This window comes from Schistocerca serialis, chromosome 2 (genome assembly GCF_023864345.2).
Source record: "Schistocerca serialis cubense isolate TAMUIC-IGC-003099 chromosome 2, iqSchSeri2.2, whole genome shotgun sequence".
In the NCBI taxonomy this organism is placed as follows: domain Eukaryota; kingdom Metazoa; phylum Arthropoda; class Insecta; order Orthoptera; family Acrididae; genus Schistocerca; species Schistocerca serialis.
The window spans coordinates 378220559-378237061 of record NC_064639.1 but is presented as its reverse complement, the minus strand read 5'-3'; the positions used below and the strand labels follow the sequence as shown (position 1 = coordinate 378237061).

The 16503-nt window shown below is 43.7% G+C and overlaps 1 protein-coding gene across 1 annotated transcript in view; it reads left to right on the top strand.

The window, feature by feature from the left end:
- The window catches only part of LOC126457197 (Y+L amino acid transporter 2), a 319752-nt gene that overhangs the window by 246251 nt on the left and 56998 nt on the right, over nucleotides 1-16503 (top strand). The gene's annotated exons all lie outside the window — the stretch shown is intronic.

The following is a 16503-nucleotide window of genomic DNA, read 5'->3' as shown; positions in this document are numbered from 1 at the left end:
AAGATCAGTACACCCTTTTAGAGGTTTTCAATTCACAGAAGATTTATTGTTGCCACAGCGCATATGGCGTACATGAAATGCGACTCTGAAATACCAGGTATCGACCCATGCTGAAACACCCATATTAGTACGTGTAGTCTCCACGGGCTGAAATGCAGGCGCTGACTTCGGCATTCAGTCGATTGTACAGATGGCGAATACTGTCCAGGGATGGGTTATGCCAATCCTGCTTGATTTGTTCACGTTGTTCTGTAAGAGCTATTGGTTGACGGGTCGCACGAGTCACTTCTCGTCCAGTCATACCCCACACATCCTCGATTGGAGGCCGGTGGTCCTTGTCACCAGGGAACTTGCCGCATGTCCTGCAGAGCACACTGAGTTTCAAGGGCAGTGTCTGAGCGAGAATTACCCTGTTGGAACAACACATCAGCTTCCTTTTGCAAGAACGGGCCTAACAACAGTCTGCACGTACTGAGCGCTGGTTAGCGTGCCTTACAGTAATACAGAAGGCGAACGAGAGTTGTAGCTTATCGCATCATAGACCATAAGGCCTGGGTTGGGCCAGTGTGTCTTGGACGAATGTATTTACCAGACAGCCCTCACCATGTCTACGTCGTATGAGCAAACCACCATCACTTCGTGCAGACAGAATCTGCTTTCATCTCGGAAGACCATGGAGCGCCATTCCAAGCGATCCTCTGACGGCAACAGCCGTACTGCGCAGCCGGCCGGTGTGGCCGTGCGGTCTAGGCGCTTCAGTCTGGAACCGCGTGACCGCTCCGGTCGCAGGTTCGAATCCTGCCTCGGGCATGGATGTGTGTGATGTCCTTAGGTTAGTTAGGTTTAAGTAGTTCTAAGTTCTAGGGGACTGATGACCACAGATGTTAAGTCCCATAGTGCTCAGAGCCATTTTGAATCGTACTGCGCACATCGATCTGTGGCATGAGTAGAAGACGGGCCAGATGTGTGCCTGTCTGTAATCCCATTGCTAATAATCGGTTCACAATAATTTGTGTTGACATGTCTGGGCCCACTTAGCTGTACGATCTGCCACTGCTGCCATTACAATACGGCGAATCTGGAAGCGCCTGTGATGCGTGGACGTCCAGATCGTCATCTACGGGTGAGGGAATGTTCACGTGAGTACTGATACCCGCATCGTTGCATAACTGACGCAGCACGTCAAACATGGGTGGCAATTCTCCGAAAGGACCACCCCGCCACTCGGAAGCTACAATTTGTCCCAATCTCACTCAGTTCGCTGTGGGGAGGTAAGAGTGCGGCTCCGTGGCATTGGCTGCCTGCGAGCGCTCCCTGTTAAAGGTTACGCACAGATGCCGCCCTGGTCGCTGTGCGACTACTTTGTTGGTGGACGACATTGAAACCGTTATGATTACATCTACTATCCTCCAGGTGGTGTATGCCGTCATCGGATCAAAATCGACATCATCTTCCCAGGTGTATAATTTTTTTCCGGCGATGTAATTTCTTGTGACTCAATGGCTGACATTACTTCGGCGATCTGGGTATCCGCAATCTACCCCAAAAGAGGAAGAACAGTGTTTTACGTCTCATCGACAACGGGGGCATTATGGACGGAGACACAAGCACAGCTTAAGGAAGGATGGGGATGAAAATCGGCCGTACCATTTCGACGGAATCATCCCAGCATTTGCCTTAAGTTATTTAGGGAAATCGCGGAGGACCTAAATCAAAACGCCGGATGCGAATTTGAATTTACTGGGTAATCCCAGCGGGAGAATGAGGATCTGTAGTCCAACGTGGAATCCGAACCACGTGTCGCTCTTGGCGAATCCTCACATCGTAGAAAGGTTAGGCTAGGTTAGACTGAAAATTTCCGTGGTCCGACCAGAATTCGATTCCACGACCTCGCGGTTTCGAGGCGCGCCCATTACCGCTAGACCACCAGGCCCGACATCGAGGAAAATACGAGGGGCGTTCAGTAACTAACGTAACACTTTTTTCTCCCTGAAAGCTGGTTGTTTTCATTCAGGATGCCACTACATCATATTATTCCCCACTCTTTTGGCTACAAATCCGTGTCATTCAACATAATCTCCGTTCAATATGACGGCCTTACTTCACTTACTGGGAGGACCTCTGTGCCCGCATGGTACCACAATACTGGTCGACGTCGAAGCCAACGTCTTGCTGCATCAGTAACCTCCCCATCATGCCGCGGAGTGCACGGTAGTCTGAAGGTGCGGGATCCGGAGCTGTAGGGTAGTGAGGAAGAACAGTCCAGTGAAGTTTTGTGAGCTTCTGTAGGGTGTGCTGGTTTGTGTGCGGCCTTGTATTGTCGCGGAGAAGTAGTTCGTTTGCATTTTTGTGGCGACGAACACGCTGAAGTTGTTTCTTCATATTCCCGAGAGGAGCACGATACACTTCCAAGTTGATCGTTGTACCAAGAGGGAGGACATCAAACAGAATAACCCCTTCAAAGTCCCAAAACACCGTCGCCATGACTTTACCGGCGGCGGGTGCGGCTTTGGACTATTTTTCGGAGGAGGGGTAGTGTGGCGCCACTCCACAAGTTGCCATTTTGTTTCCGGCTCGAAGTGATGAATGCAGGTTTCATCGCCTGTGACGATGTTCGACAAAAGATTGTCACGATCAGCCTCGCAAGGCGCAAGAAATTCCCCACAGACGGTCCTTCGTTTCAGATGTTCTTCTGTTAGGTGGGTAGGATTCCAGCAGACGCTCACTTGCGCCCGAACTATCGGACGTGTGTGTCAGCATTACCAACAAAAACGTCCAGCTGCGCCGCGAGGTGCTCGATTGTGATCCGTCGATCACCTCGAATGAGAGTGTTCGCACGTTCCAACACTGCAGGAATGAAAGGTGTGTGCGGCCGGCCAGGACGCGGGAGATCGGACCGGTTTGGGCGACCTTGTTGTGATAATGACAAACGCCCCGTTCAACATCTCGCCGTGCTTTTGTTCACTGCCAGGTCTCCGTAGATAGTCTCAAGAGCCTGTGAATATCTGCGATGCTCTACTTTTCCGCCAAAAGAAACTCGATGACAGCGTTCTGCTAGGAACGAACCTCCGTTGCAGAGGTCATTTTGAATGCTATGTATAGCGTCGTTACCTGTTGGAAATTCATGGAATTAAAGGAGCTGAAGCAGGACTATTCCACAATATCCCACAGCAAATTCCGCATTTTTTCAACCGAAACTGGCGGAGAAAAAAAGTGTTGAATTACTTATTGAACGCCCCTCATAAAACGGCACGAAAATAACAAAGTGCTAAAAACAGAAAAAAGTGAAACCCAGTGCGTCACTTTACACCTATTTCCCCAGAAACTGTCGTACTAAAGTTATTAATCACACCAAACTGAGAATTATTATCCTTCAACGTTCGTGTCGTCCGGTGGTTACGGTCAACCTCATCGAATGACCTTGATGATGACGACACATTAACGTCCAAGCCCTGTTTGATTCGTTGTTTTGTTGCCTGCGAGTGTACTTTTATAATCCCGTTCACCTTTGCCCTTGTTATTGCCGACGAAATCCTTTTGCTTTTCCTGTGTTTCCCTGAAGACTATTCCATTGACTCTGAGGTCACCTTGTCGGACGACTTGTTGCCAGCATGCTTACCATCGCCCTTCCCATGTTTACTCTTTTCCTTTCCGTGGAAATTACATATCTTTCTTTAGCATCAATTCTTGTTTCATTCTTCAGAAGTGTCCTTAAGAGGCAATTCATTATATTTATTTATTTACTTGGTTGTGTTTACTGGCTTTAAATATAACTCCTTGATCTACCGAAGATGTTACGTAAGTCAATATCATGTTAAACATTTTACCCACAGGATCGTCGTGATTTTTCTATAGTTCGTGTGTTATATCTTCGATATTCCTGTTGGTACAGATACTCATGTTTGACAACCCCTCTGAAATGCCAGAATTTGTCTTTTTAATATGTACATTTTGCAGCTTGCTGTCGTACTCTGAATGTAGTCTTTATTCATCTGTCTCTTTCTCCAGCCACTTTTGTTTCTTTATTATTACAGCCGTAGCTTTGTCGTCGTATGAACGGTAAAAAGAAAAGGATGGGAATGAGTTCTTTCGAATTTACATCTAAGAGCGGTACAATCAATCATATATTAGCATTTACTACGTGGACTAACTTTCATTCGCGTATGTTCTCGTGGTATCTTCATGACCAAGATTTTTCTAGCTTAAGAGTCCTATGAGGCATTATATTGTGACGCATCGGTAAGTTACAATGAAGTGCTCACAAGCTAGGCTGAATTAAAGAGAGACTCATTCGGCAAATTGTGAAGTAGGTAGCTTGTGAAATGGACTGCGATTCTCCATCAACACGCATTTCATCGTCTCTTTGTAGCATGAGCTTCATTATCAACACTTGACCTGCTTAGTTTTTGATCGTTCCTTCTAACAGTTAGACCAACCAAGTTGTAAGGCTCTTTACCAGTTGCTCCGCTAAGAAAGGAATAAATTTTGAAAATCAAACATCGTGATGGTATCCATTCACCATTGTACTATTGCGTTTATGCTTTGGAGGACGTCAGAACTGAAACTGTGATATGTACGCAATCTGAAGATGAAGTTAGTTACTAGAAACCAGTAACAGCATCAATAAATGTTACTGAAAGTGGTTAATTGCGGTGCTTGCCCATGCATCATTTTATTTTCTAAACTCGCGCGTTTCTCGTAACATCCATTAGGGATAAAATAAGATCCAAGGAGATATATTAAGAAAACATTCAGACACGAAGAATACTTGTACGTGCTGTCAACGTTATAGGCGCCGGCTCCTGTAAATGTATGTATATACAGGGTGATTCCGTGATGATGTTACAGACTTTCAAGGATGGTGCAAACGGATAAATGTATCAGCTTGAGGTAAGAGTGGAACGTACTAATCGGTAATTACATGCGAAAATCATTCTGATACCGCCGACAATGGAATACATGTACCGGTACTATTGTTGCTAAGGGTATGCAACATTTAGAGGTGGTAGTATAGACTAAAACAGGGCTTCCCAACGTGTGATCCGCGGACCCCTTGGGGGTCCGCCGGCTCTTTCTAGGGTGTCCGCAGCCACCTTTCACCAAATCGTGTAAAATAATGAGTAAAATTATGTAACAAAAATGTGAAAATCAAATTCACCACTATTTCTTTTTTCGTGAGAGAAGCATGTGTACTTTTACTTCACGTCGTATTCCCAAGCAGCCTTTGCGGTTACTAAGTGAGAACGCATACACAGTTTAGTGCCGGAGAATGCGGCTTCTCTGATCGACTGTTTCGCAACAATACGGGGGTCGTCTGTGCGCCGGCTCACGCCGCTAGATGCGCTGAAATCTTTTACGCATGCGCGGAGCGAGCTTTGTCGACCAATCACAGCGCACGTTGGCACTTATGCCTCCCCAGGCATCATTAAATGTTAAACTTGCTTTGTCAGTGCACTACCTATTTCAGAAGTCGATTTTTGACCTTCAAGTTGTTTTCATTCATCTCTAAACCAAAGACTACTGATACTTAGGGGGAGGGGGGTCATTGGGAACGTGGCACTTGCATTAAGAAGCTTTCAGTTCCCATGGGTTTCACTCAGAAGTTTAAAGATACTGTGCTCTTGACTGACTAGGGGTCCGCCATGGATTCTCGACTTAGCAACAACAGTACATTAATTCTGCTGTAGGGATATCAGAAACTTTTCGCCTATAACTCTCGTTAGTGATTAATGTACAGAGCACTGTTGATCAAAAGTTCTACTAGGGTGACTAGGGCTGCTGGGTCGACCGGAGTGGCCGAACGGTTCTAGGCCCTGCAGTCTGGAGCCGCGCGACCGCTACGGTCGCAGGTTCGAATCCTGCCTCGGGCATGGATGTGTGTGATATCGTTAGGTTAGTTAGGTTTAAGTAGTTCTAAGTTCTAGGCGACTGATGACCTCAGAAGTTAAGTCTCATAGTGCTCAGAGCCATTTGAACCACTAGGGCTGCTGACAAAATATCGATATATCGATGTATTCCCGAGAAATTTTATATGTCGATATTTCTTCCAAAAAGTAATTATAACAACAAACGGTATTATCTCCACCAATATGTCAATATATCCATATCAAGATAGCAATATCGAGTGCGATATTTTTATTTTATATTATTTTTTTTTACAATTTTCGGTACATATTTGTTGTTCTTTTGAAATTGTAGTAGAGGATAATTTTACTTTCACTGCCTAGGAGTCGTCTTACTACTTTCTGAACTTTCAGCGCGTCCAATCTTCCTCTTTGATTGTGTGAAGGAAGTATATGTGGCACAAATGTAGTAGTCCGATGGCACTGGGGGGATGGTGGTGTAAACAGAATAAAAAGATTTCCGATGTGAAGAAATAGCTCACCAGTAGCGTTAAAAAAATTTCTTATCGCAGCTGGTGTGTAATTTCTTCACATCGGCATTCTTCAAAAACAGTTGCTGAAAATGATGAACAAAAATCTAAATGACACGGTTGGTCTTCGCAGTAGACGGAGACGTGTGATGGGAAATGCTGACGTTATCGTGCTTTGGCGCTACCAACAGAAACTGCAACGTTTAGCTTCACCACGCAATTTTGACACTACAACTGCCAGCTCGCTGCCGTTGGCAGAAATGAAGAAGACAGAGAAGTGGACATGAAGTGTTCCGGAAACATCTGATATGTGACAAAACCGAGTGCGTCTTACAAGCAGTTACTATTGTCTGCAAATTAGTTATCGTCAAGCGTGAACGTGCATTGCTTTCCTTTCTGCTCTAAGGGGGATAAGCAAGCTGCTGATTGTTAATGTACAGAATACCTAGCAGTAAATCAGTAGTTAAATATGCAGCTCTAAAACACAGTATATTTAAAATGTGAAGCCGATATTTTTATTGCCGGAACGTCTACATATTTCCGTCTTCTTTTTCTCGTTATATTTAGTGCCGATAATGATGCTTTTTTTAAAATATCGATGTATCGGATTCTCGATACGTTAAAAATTTCAACAGTCCTATGGTGACCACATCAAAATCGTACCCGTCGATTGCCCGATGACAATTTCAGATGACCCTTTTTTACTCAGAACGGCCAAACAAAATCTCTCCTGGATGAAGTCAGTGTATAAAACAAAACTGTTAAACTTAGAACCCAATGCAAAGCAATACATTAAAGATTGAAACATAAAGCTCCCAATAAAAGAATAAATTTGCACAATCCTCACGAGGAGGAACAAGTCAGAAAATTTTCATCTGAAGTAAAATTCTTGAGATATGCGTAAAGCTTGACATGTTAAGATAAAGACGCCTGATGGTATACGTACAAGCATAAACGGTTCCCTTACGTGAGACACACGAAAAACATATTAATACTAAATTCCACAGGGAGCCACCAGCCAGCTGACAGAAGACAGTCCGGCAAAGGAAGCGACAGACACCGAAATAGAGGGTCTTCGTTACCCTGTGACGGCAAGAACATGAAGAGTGGACGAATATGAAGCCAGATGTGGCAGCTACTTTTCGTAGAGCAAAACGCCAGCTCTTGATGATTATCCATGCCGACCACAGCACTGTTAAAGTTCGAGAAATCTGTGTACCGTATCTGTTTCCATGTTATATATGAAGGGCTTATTTTAATAGTGGTCAAAGTCCATTACCTCCACTTTTCTGCCTATCATGCTTCTGAAATTAATGATCCAAACAAACAGAAAGAAAGGTTCATCTCTAGCAAGAGGCCATATGCTTGAATATTTCTGATATTTCAACTCCAGATTTTTCAGCGCTCATTTAACTTTAGGACTCTGTATCTCAAAATGAACAAAAATGGACTTGCCACCATTGAAATAAGCCCTTCATATGTCCTTAAAGACGTGATTTAAAAATACAACTCCAGTGAATAGATTACGATGTGTCTTCGTGATGCCTCTTTCGCAATGCCTTAGCATTTTCCTCCTCTTGTTTGTAAAACACAACGTTAACCTCGAGGCCAAAGCAGTCGTATTGTCTGACATCTGAAAGCAACTTAAAGAAGTAATTTGAAAATAAAAGTCTGTTGAGTAGATTATTGGTGGCTACTTCGTAATGCCTTAGCACTTAACTCCTCTAGCTTGTGAACCACAAGGTTTAACCTCGAGGCCAAAGCAGTCATGCGTATGTGACATCTGAAAGTACAGGGTGATTCAAAAAGAATACCACAACTTTAAAAATGTGTATTTAATGAAAGAAACATAATATAACCTTCTGTTATACATCATTACAAAGAGTATTTAAAAAGGTTTTTTTTCACTCAAAAACAAGTTCAGAGATGTTCAATATGGCCCCCTCCAGACACTCGAGCAATATCAACCCTATACTCCTACTCGTTCCACACTCTCTGGAGATGTTAGAGAATTGGCTGTTCCCTCAGCTCGAACAAGAAGCACAACAATTCATATTTCAGCAGGATGGAACGCCACCACATTGGCACTTATCTGTCCGTAACTACCTGAACGTCAACTACCCGAGGCGATGGATCGGCCGCCACGCAGCCCGTGACAGAGCACTTCATCACTGGCCTCCAAGAAGCCCTGATCTTACCCCCTGCGATTTTTTCTTATGGGGGTATGTTAAGGATATGGTGTTTCGGCCACCTCTCCCAGCGACCATTGATGACTTGAAACGAGAAATAACAGCAGCTACCCAAACTGTTACGCCTGATATGCTACAGAGAGTGTGGAACGAGTTGGAGTATCGGGTTGATATTGCTCGAGTGTCTGGTGGGGGCCATATTGAACATCTCTGAACTTGTTTTTGAGTGAAAAAAAAAACCTTTTTAAATACTCTTTGTAATGATGTATAACAGAAGGTTATATTATGTTTCTTTCATTAAATACACATTTTTAAAGTTGTGGTATTCTTTTTGAATCACCCTGTAATTAATCAGAGAAAACTAAGCTGCACGTTAGCTGTCTCGTGAACTAGATGGTGTTATGCGATGTTATTTCACAATTCATATTCTGTTTCGCTGTCGATTTATGCCTTACTGGTTTTGCATTGTGTTATTGTGCGGTTCGGCCCCAGTGGATCTCCCCACCCTCCCTGTTCCAGGAACATCTCTTGCCAGACGAGTGTAACCCCAAACGTTTGCGTGGTACAGTAATTACGGTGTACGAGTTCATGGGGACAGTGTTTGTGCAGCAATCGCCGACATAGTATAACTGAGGCGGAATAAGGAGAACCAGCCCACATTCGCCGAGGCAGATGGAAAACCGCCTTTATAAGCATCCACGGGCTGGCCGGACACTAATCAGCCGTTCGGGAAGCAGCGCGTTAGACAGCGCGGCTAGCCGGGCGGGCTGTCTTACTGGTGCCCGTCGCTTCAATAATTTGATAGCAGTTGTTTTTATCAGGAGGATTTTTAATTTTTTTTCTGTTTAAAAGGTCTTTTAAAGCCAGCGCCCTTATGTTGGTAAGTAACAATGCGATGGAATGAAAGAAGTTAACAATTCGTTACCAACTTCTTCAGACACCATTGTATAGATATTAAAGGCAAATTTCCAAGTTGACTAAAATGATTTACAAGAGTTTGTGTACACCCAGTGGTCGTTCTATGATGATAACGACATTGCTGGAATAGTCAAATTATGTTTTGAGTTTCAGCAGATGTCGCAGTATAGTATTTACGAGTATTATATGCAATTGAAGAAGGAGGACTTGAACTCGAACCTAGAGGCGACACTTGCTCTACGGATGCTCTAGCTGTTGTGCACAACTTTGTACACAACGAAAAAAATGTTCAAATGTGAGTCAAGTCCTGCTGAGGTCATCATCAGTCCGTAGACTTACATACGACTTAAACTAACGACAACACACACACACACCCATGCCCGGGGCAGGACTCGAATCTCCGGGGGGAGGAGCCGCGCAATTCGTGACATGGCGTCTCAAACCGCGCGGCCACTCCACGCGGCTCGTACACAACGTTAAGGAGACTTGAGCCACAGAGTGAGGCTGCAACTGTCGTCGTAGGACTGGACAGCAGCGGAAACGATTAGCGACCAATTTCAGACAACGAGCAGAAGATGTATTCAACTTTCAGTTCTCCGAACGTACAAAGACTCATTACAAATAAGGTAGCAAGGATTAGAGTCCACCTCATACGTTAATATCAAGGATGAGGCTCGCTGTGCAAAGCACGAACCATGGTGTCATTGTGATAAGGCTGCAAGTGCAAGTGGGCTGCGTGGCTGCTGGAGGCCGTCCTATATTACGGCGACAAAGAGCGGTCGTAGTACGGAGGCGCTGGAGGGGTCGCTCAGCGGGCACACACCATTGGATCCTCCAGACCCCATGCGACCGCTATAAGCGTCAAAGGTAAATTTGCTGTTCTGTTGCCTACGTCTTGATGTCCATGGGGTGGTGTCGATACGTAATATCACACCGGCCACTGCCATTTTAGTGCGGTTTACGATGGTAGTAACAGTCTGTGGCTCAATGGTCGGGTGCAAGTCTTCCAATTGGGTGCTACTTCAGCGATTTGTGTACCCCTAATCTACCTCTGATATTCAACCGGGGAAAGAGAGCCTACAGTTGAACGTGGAATCCGAACCACGTGTCATTCCATGTGATTCCTTACATCGTGGAGAGATAAAGGCAGGTTGTGTTAAAGGAGGAATTCGACTTCACGACCTCTCGGTTTCCAGCCATCCCTTTTACCTAGAGCTTGCGCGGTCATTACCGGCAGCATTCACTTCAGGCCATTGGCTTTAACGGTTTATCTTCAGAGAAACCAACTCTCTAAAAATGTGACATTTCTGGACTAGGTACCCTCCTGACATGACTGAACACAGACAGACTGTTTGACTGCCTGTAGGGAAGCAGCCTACTCACGCTGTAATAAATTCACATCAGTTTCCGTTGTGTGCCAGCCAGTCTGCTGTAACTAGCTCTGACGTCATAAATGTTGCGCAATACCTTAAAAATCAAGCAAATGAACTAAAACTTTTCTAGCATGTCAGAAATAATATTAAATTAATGTGTGTTAAATATCAGTTCGATAACTTCAGCCATTTCCGAGATTTGGACGTTTTTCTGGAAAAATCATTGGCGCAACAGAAAAGAGCTAGAGACTTCAAAATTTATATTTAGATTCATCTTTCATAATGATTTAATAAAAACAGTACTTTGGATTTCACAAATTAAGACTTTAGTGGAAATTCATGATTTTGTGGTTTTCATCTCAAAACTGAAGGAAGCAAGATAGATTAAGTAGGCTAGTAAATAAGGCTAGGATGTTTAGATTTAAATAGGTTGGAGGTCCGCTATGATTATGAAGATGTGTAAAGTTTCTTTTTAATACCTATAAAATTATAGCGATAGCGGATCTCAAAAGGGACAGTTCAGAGCTCATCTGCTGCGTGCAGTGTAATTTAATTAATTCTCTCGCTCAAAGTATTTAACTTAGCCACGTCAAAATTTTATTATCAATACTTACCTGCGTGCTGAATGCACGTTTAAATTAAGAGCTTCTTCGGCCATCAGCCAAAGAAGCTATAAATTATTATGTAACTTGAAGTGGTGCGTTACTAGCCCAGCGGCTAGTCGGGAGAGCCGGAAAGATCAGGCGTTCCCTTCGCCGTCCGCACCGCGGCTTTATATATAAGAACACTGCGCGAGGAAGCAAGGCCCCAGTTCTCTCCAGACACTGAATGACACGCCATCTGGGTCGGTAGTCGCGTCGCATCAGTGTATCTGCTACAAACAGCCTCGGGTGCCGTATTAAGTTACTAGAGATATGCGGAACCATGAAAACATTTTATGTGAAGTGTTAATTTTGGAATGATTTTCATTATCTAGCTTCAGTTTGCGTATTGTCGTATTTTCACGTGCCGTCGCGGGACAGACATTCTACCAATTATTTAGCGTGGCGTTTGATGAAATACTCTCATCAAATTATGGCGAGCATTCTTTTTAACATTTGATTCGGACATTTATAGTTACATCAGCGCATTAGACTCTGAACTGTTCTGTTAGTTAGGTTGTAGGGATACTTGTGGTTTTTATTAGTGAATTTCAGAATATACTCAACTATTTTGGAAAACCGTTTTTGATTAGAAATCCCGGACAATCTCCTAATTCCTCAGAGCTATAAGCTGCAGCTATAAGAACATTCTCAGGTAAAGTGGGCACTAGGATATCTATTTACTGGCTCCAAGTTTTATTAAATCACTTTCTGGGGGTCACGGAGTAAATAGAGAGCCAGTGTTGATAACGGCAAAAGACAGCAATAACAACATTCTAAAAGCTAGAAACTGATTCAACACGCAAGCGTTTATACAGCAATCAGATTTTTTTTTAGTTTATTATTACAAACTCATCCGCCGCCCCACATGCCGACTGCCAGAATTTTCTTTGACTGCGGTTTTCTTAGTCTCTACTTAGAGCTTGGAACGATCTAAGGCCTCTTTAAATGAAAAAAAAAAAAGTTCTGTTCAGCGCTTTGCGAATGGTGGAAGACTGGTGTGGTGCAGGTGTTTCTCTAAGCAGCCATTGAACGAAGGTGCAATGGTGGTTCTGAAGCACCTTGGACATAATCGTTATTGTGATAGCGGTGACGCACTGTAAGCAGAGACAGCAGTATTGTGCAAGCTCTTCCAACCCTGATATTCTTTGTTTCAATTTTCCCTAGCCGAAGCTCTAACTGTTGACAGGAAAACGGTAAAAGGAATTCCAGAGCGACTGATTTCTCCGTTTTCAGTGACCAAAAACACCTTTTATCCAGCAGAGCTAACCCACAGATTTTGTGGAATAGGGTTTGCAGTGTCTGTCTGCGAACAACGCGGTTACATCTTCCATTGTGTAAATGCTTCAGGGGAATAAACGATGCTGTGGAATGCGATAGTATGATCGATTTCTGTTAAATGTTTGCTCCGTTTAACATCGACGTACAGGAGTAGTTTGTGTGTGTGTGTGTGTGTGTGTGTCTTGCACCAATTCCTTAATACTGACCAAAAGTGATGCAATTAATTTTGAGAAATGTGTCAGAAATAAGAAATATATTGAATGAAAAGAACAAAAATTAAATTGGCAACTGGTTTTGTGAATTTTTCAAACTGTGTCTTTTAAATAAATTGGTGAAAAAATTTGCAGTGTGTATTCTCCTTGGTGGAATATAAAAATGGACCGCGGAAAACTTTCAATGTCACTAGAAATTTTTTCCGCCAGTAATGTCTCTAAAACAAACAAAAAATTGTTTAGTGAATTTCAGACTTACTTTTTAGTAACTTGTGCTGGAATTTTTGTATAAGAGTATTTTCTGTAGTTGAATATAAAAATGAATGAGTACTACCATATTGTGCTAGTCAACGAAGGGGCGAAGGTCAGCGTTTCAATTATAGTCGATGAAGATTCTTTAGAATTGGAGCACACACTTGGATTGGGGAAAGGATATCGTTCATATCAATTTCGGACGAAGTATCCTGCCATTTGTCTTAAGAGATATAGGAAACCATGGGTAACCTGGATCCAAATGGCCGAACGGATATTTGAACAGCCGTCCTTTCGAATGCGAGTGGACTCGCTCGGTTGATGTTACAGACTAATAGGATTCAAGCCTTTAACATCTTTTTACGGGGTGAAACGATATTGTCCCCTGCAGTTGCTTTGGTGTGTGGCTATAATTGTTGTTGTTACACTCTTATATTTGGTTCTCGTTGAACTCTACTCAACGAAAGAAGACACTTTTAACTCCCATTTTGTATTTCAGTTGAGAACATCCTAGTCAGCAGTAGCTGACAGACGTCACACAATTTCATACACTTCATGGAGCAGCCAATTTGATCAGGGACTCGCAGCTCACTCCGATATTGATGTTACGAAAATAGCTTTGCGGACTATTACCTGAGACAGCTTTATTGCCTTCTGTGGAAAAAACAATTTCGTGGAAAATGGCGGTATTGCTGCGAAGTAAACACGAAGCCTATATTTAACTCTCTGCACGTTTATTTTGATCTTCTTCAGCAGTTTCTGTTGGTAGAGTTGCAGCGCGATGTAGGTCTGCCGAGAAAGAGGCTTCGAAAATGAAATCAAGGCTTTTTTATGGAGATCGGAAATAAAGTTAACATTTTTACAGTACTAAATACGGATACCTCCTACAGACTTGTTCAGTTTGCATTCTGCCAGCTCTGAGCAAGGTTAGGTCTTTTTTCCAACTAGGTCACGTTCCCAAATTCATTGTTTCTTGCCTATTACTTAAGATTGTTTTAAAGCTTTCATAATGAATTTTTAAGGTTAACCTTATAATTAAGGAAAAAGTAAGGAAAAAGCTTATGGTCAGCTACACTTTTAATTTCAACAGTGGTGCCTTTAGATAATATTAACAGCTCGTCTTTATGTGGATAGTTGTATCTATTTTGTTGAGAATAAGAGGCAGGGGAGCTTTATGGCTCTTAAGTGAAATGTTGCATATGTGCTGCACAATGCCACTACAAAATACGAGGGTCGTTCAATAAGTAAGGCGCCACATTTTTTTCTCAGAACATTTTTATTGTTAAGGGTCAGAATTTGGGACAATATACATCAACATGTCTTGTCCATGTCCTATTTTTCTACGTAGTCTCCATCACGTTCTACGGCCGTACGCCAATGTTGTGGAAGAGCATGTATTGCCTGCTGGAAAAAGCTCATGTCCTTTGGGCGTAGCCATGTTTTCACTGTATGACTGACTCATTTTCAAAGTGCGTTCCCCGTAGAGAATCTTCAAGCGGCACAAAGAGATGGAAGTCCGAGGAGGCCAGGTCTGGACTGTTGTGTGGATGAGGCAATGATGGCGGCCTGAGTGGCCAAGCGGTTCTAGGCGCTACAGTCTGGGACCGCGCGATTGCTACGGTCGCAGGTTCGAATCCTGCCTCGGACATGGATGTGTGTGATGTCCTTAGGTTAGTTAGGTTTAAGTAGTTCTAAGCTCTAGGGGACTGATGACCACTGCAGTTAAATGCCATAGTGCTCAGAGCTTTTTTTATGAGGCAATGATGCCCAACTCAATCTATGCGTTCCCGGGTTCTCAGACTTGTGTGTGGCCGTGCATTATCGTGTTGGAGTAAGATTTCTGCTAGACTCTTTTCCGATCGAACACGTCGGAAGCGTTTTCCGAGTTTTCAGAGTCTTCAGGTATGCCCCTGAATTGATGGTTGACCCTCCTGGCATGACATCCACGAGAATGACGCCATAACAAGCCCAGAAGACTGTCACCATGACTTCTCCGGCGGAGGGTGTTGTCTTAAACTTCTTCTTATGACGTGAACGGACTGGCTTTTTGTTTCCGGCGCAAAATGGTGCACCCAGCTTTCGTCCCCCTTAACGATCCGTGACAGAAAGACCTCTCCGTCGGTCTTAAAACGCTCCAATTCCTATGAAATGGCCTTTCTTTGAATCTTGTAGTCCGCTGTGAGCATTTGTAGAACCCATCGTGAGCACCTCTTTGAATATCTGAGAGTCTCGATCATCGCAGACGCACTTCCAATGCTGACCGACAACGGTAGAGACAATTGTCGTGTTGTGATGCGCCGGTCGGCACGAATAATGGCATCCGCACGACTTAGCATGTCTGGATCAGTGGCTGTGTCGTCCCGAGCCTGGCTGATCATGGAACTCTGTTTCTGCGTGTCCTGTGGCTGTAATTTTCTTTACTCATCGCCCAACTGTACTCCTATCAACTGCAGCATCGCCATACACTGCACACAAACGTTTATGGATGTTCGCTACAGTTTCTTTTTGTGCACACAAGGATTCAATAACAGCGCGGTGCTCGTAACGTGAGACGCAATTTTGACGCTGTACTACGGCTCTGCCATCTGCCAGAATGGTTCTAAACTTCACCGGTGCACCGAACAGACATCAAATCTGAACCACCAACAAAGGCGTGTTAATGACTTCTTAAAAAAAGTGGGGCATTCGTAATTGAACGACCCTCGTATTTTCTGTTCTCTAAAACTGGTCTTATATACTAATAGTAAGAGAGAGGCCGACCGGAGTGGCCGAGCGGTTCTAAGGGCTGCAGTTTGGAACCGCGCGGCCACTACGGTCACAGGTTCGAAACCTGCCTCGGGCATGGGGGTGTGTGTGATGTCCTTAGGCTAGTTAGGTTTAAGTAGTTCTAAGTTCTATGGGAATGATGACCCATAGTGCTCAGAGCCATTTGAACCAATAAGAGAGAGTAATCGTTCTTTAATCACAGCATATTGATGAGAGCATGTCACACACACACACACACACACACACACACACACACACACATACACACATACACGATTCACGAGATACCAAGCTTAAAGAATTTACTTCTAAATTGCCATTTAATAATTTTACTTTTTGTGCTTTTCGTAAAGATACCTTGGCAGTTGCATAAGTTGGTTAAAATTTGATCTCTCGCCGCGCGGTTTGAGGCGCCATGTCACGGCTTGCGCGGCCCCTCCAGCCGGAGGTTCGATTCCTTCCTCGGACGTGTGTGTGTGTGTGTGTGTGTGTGTGTGT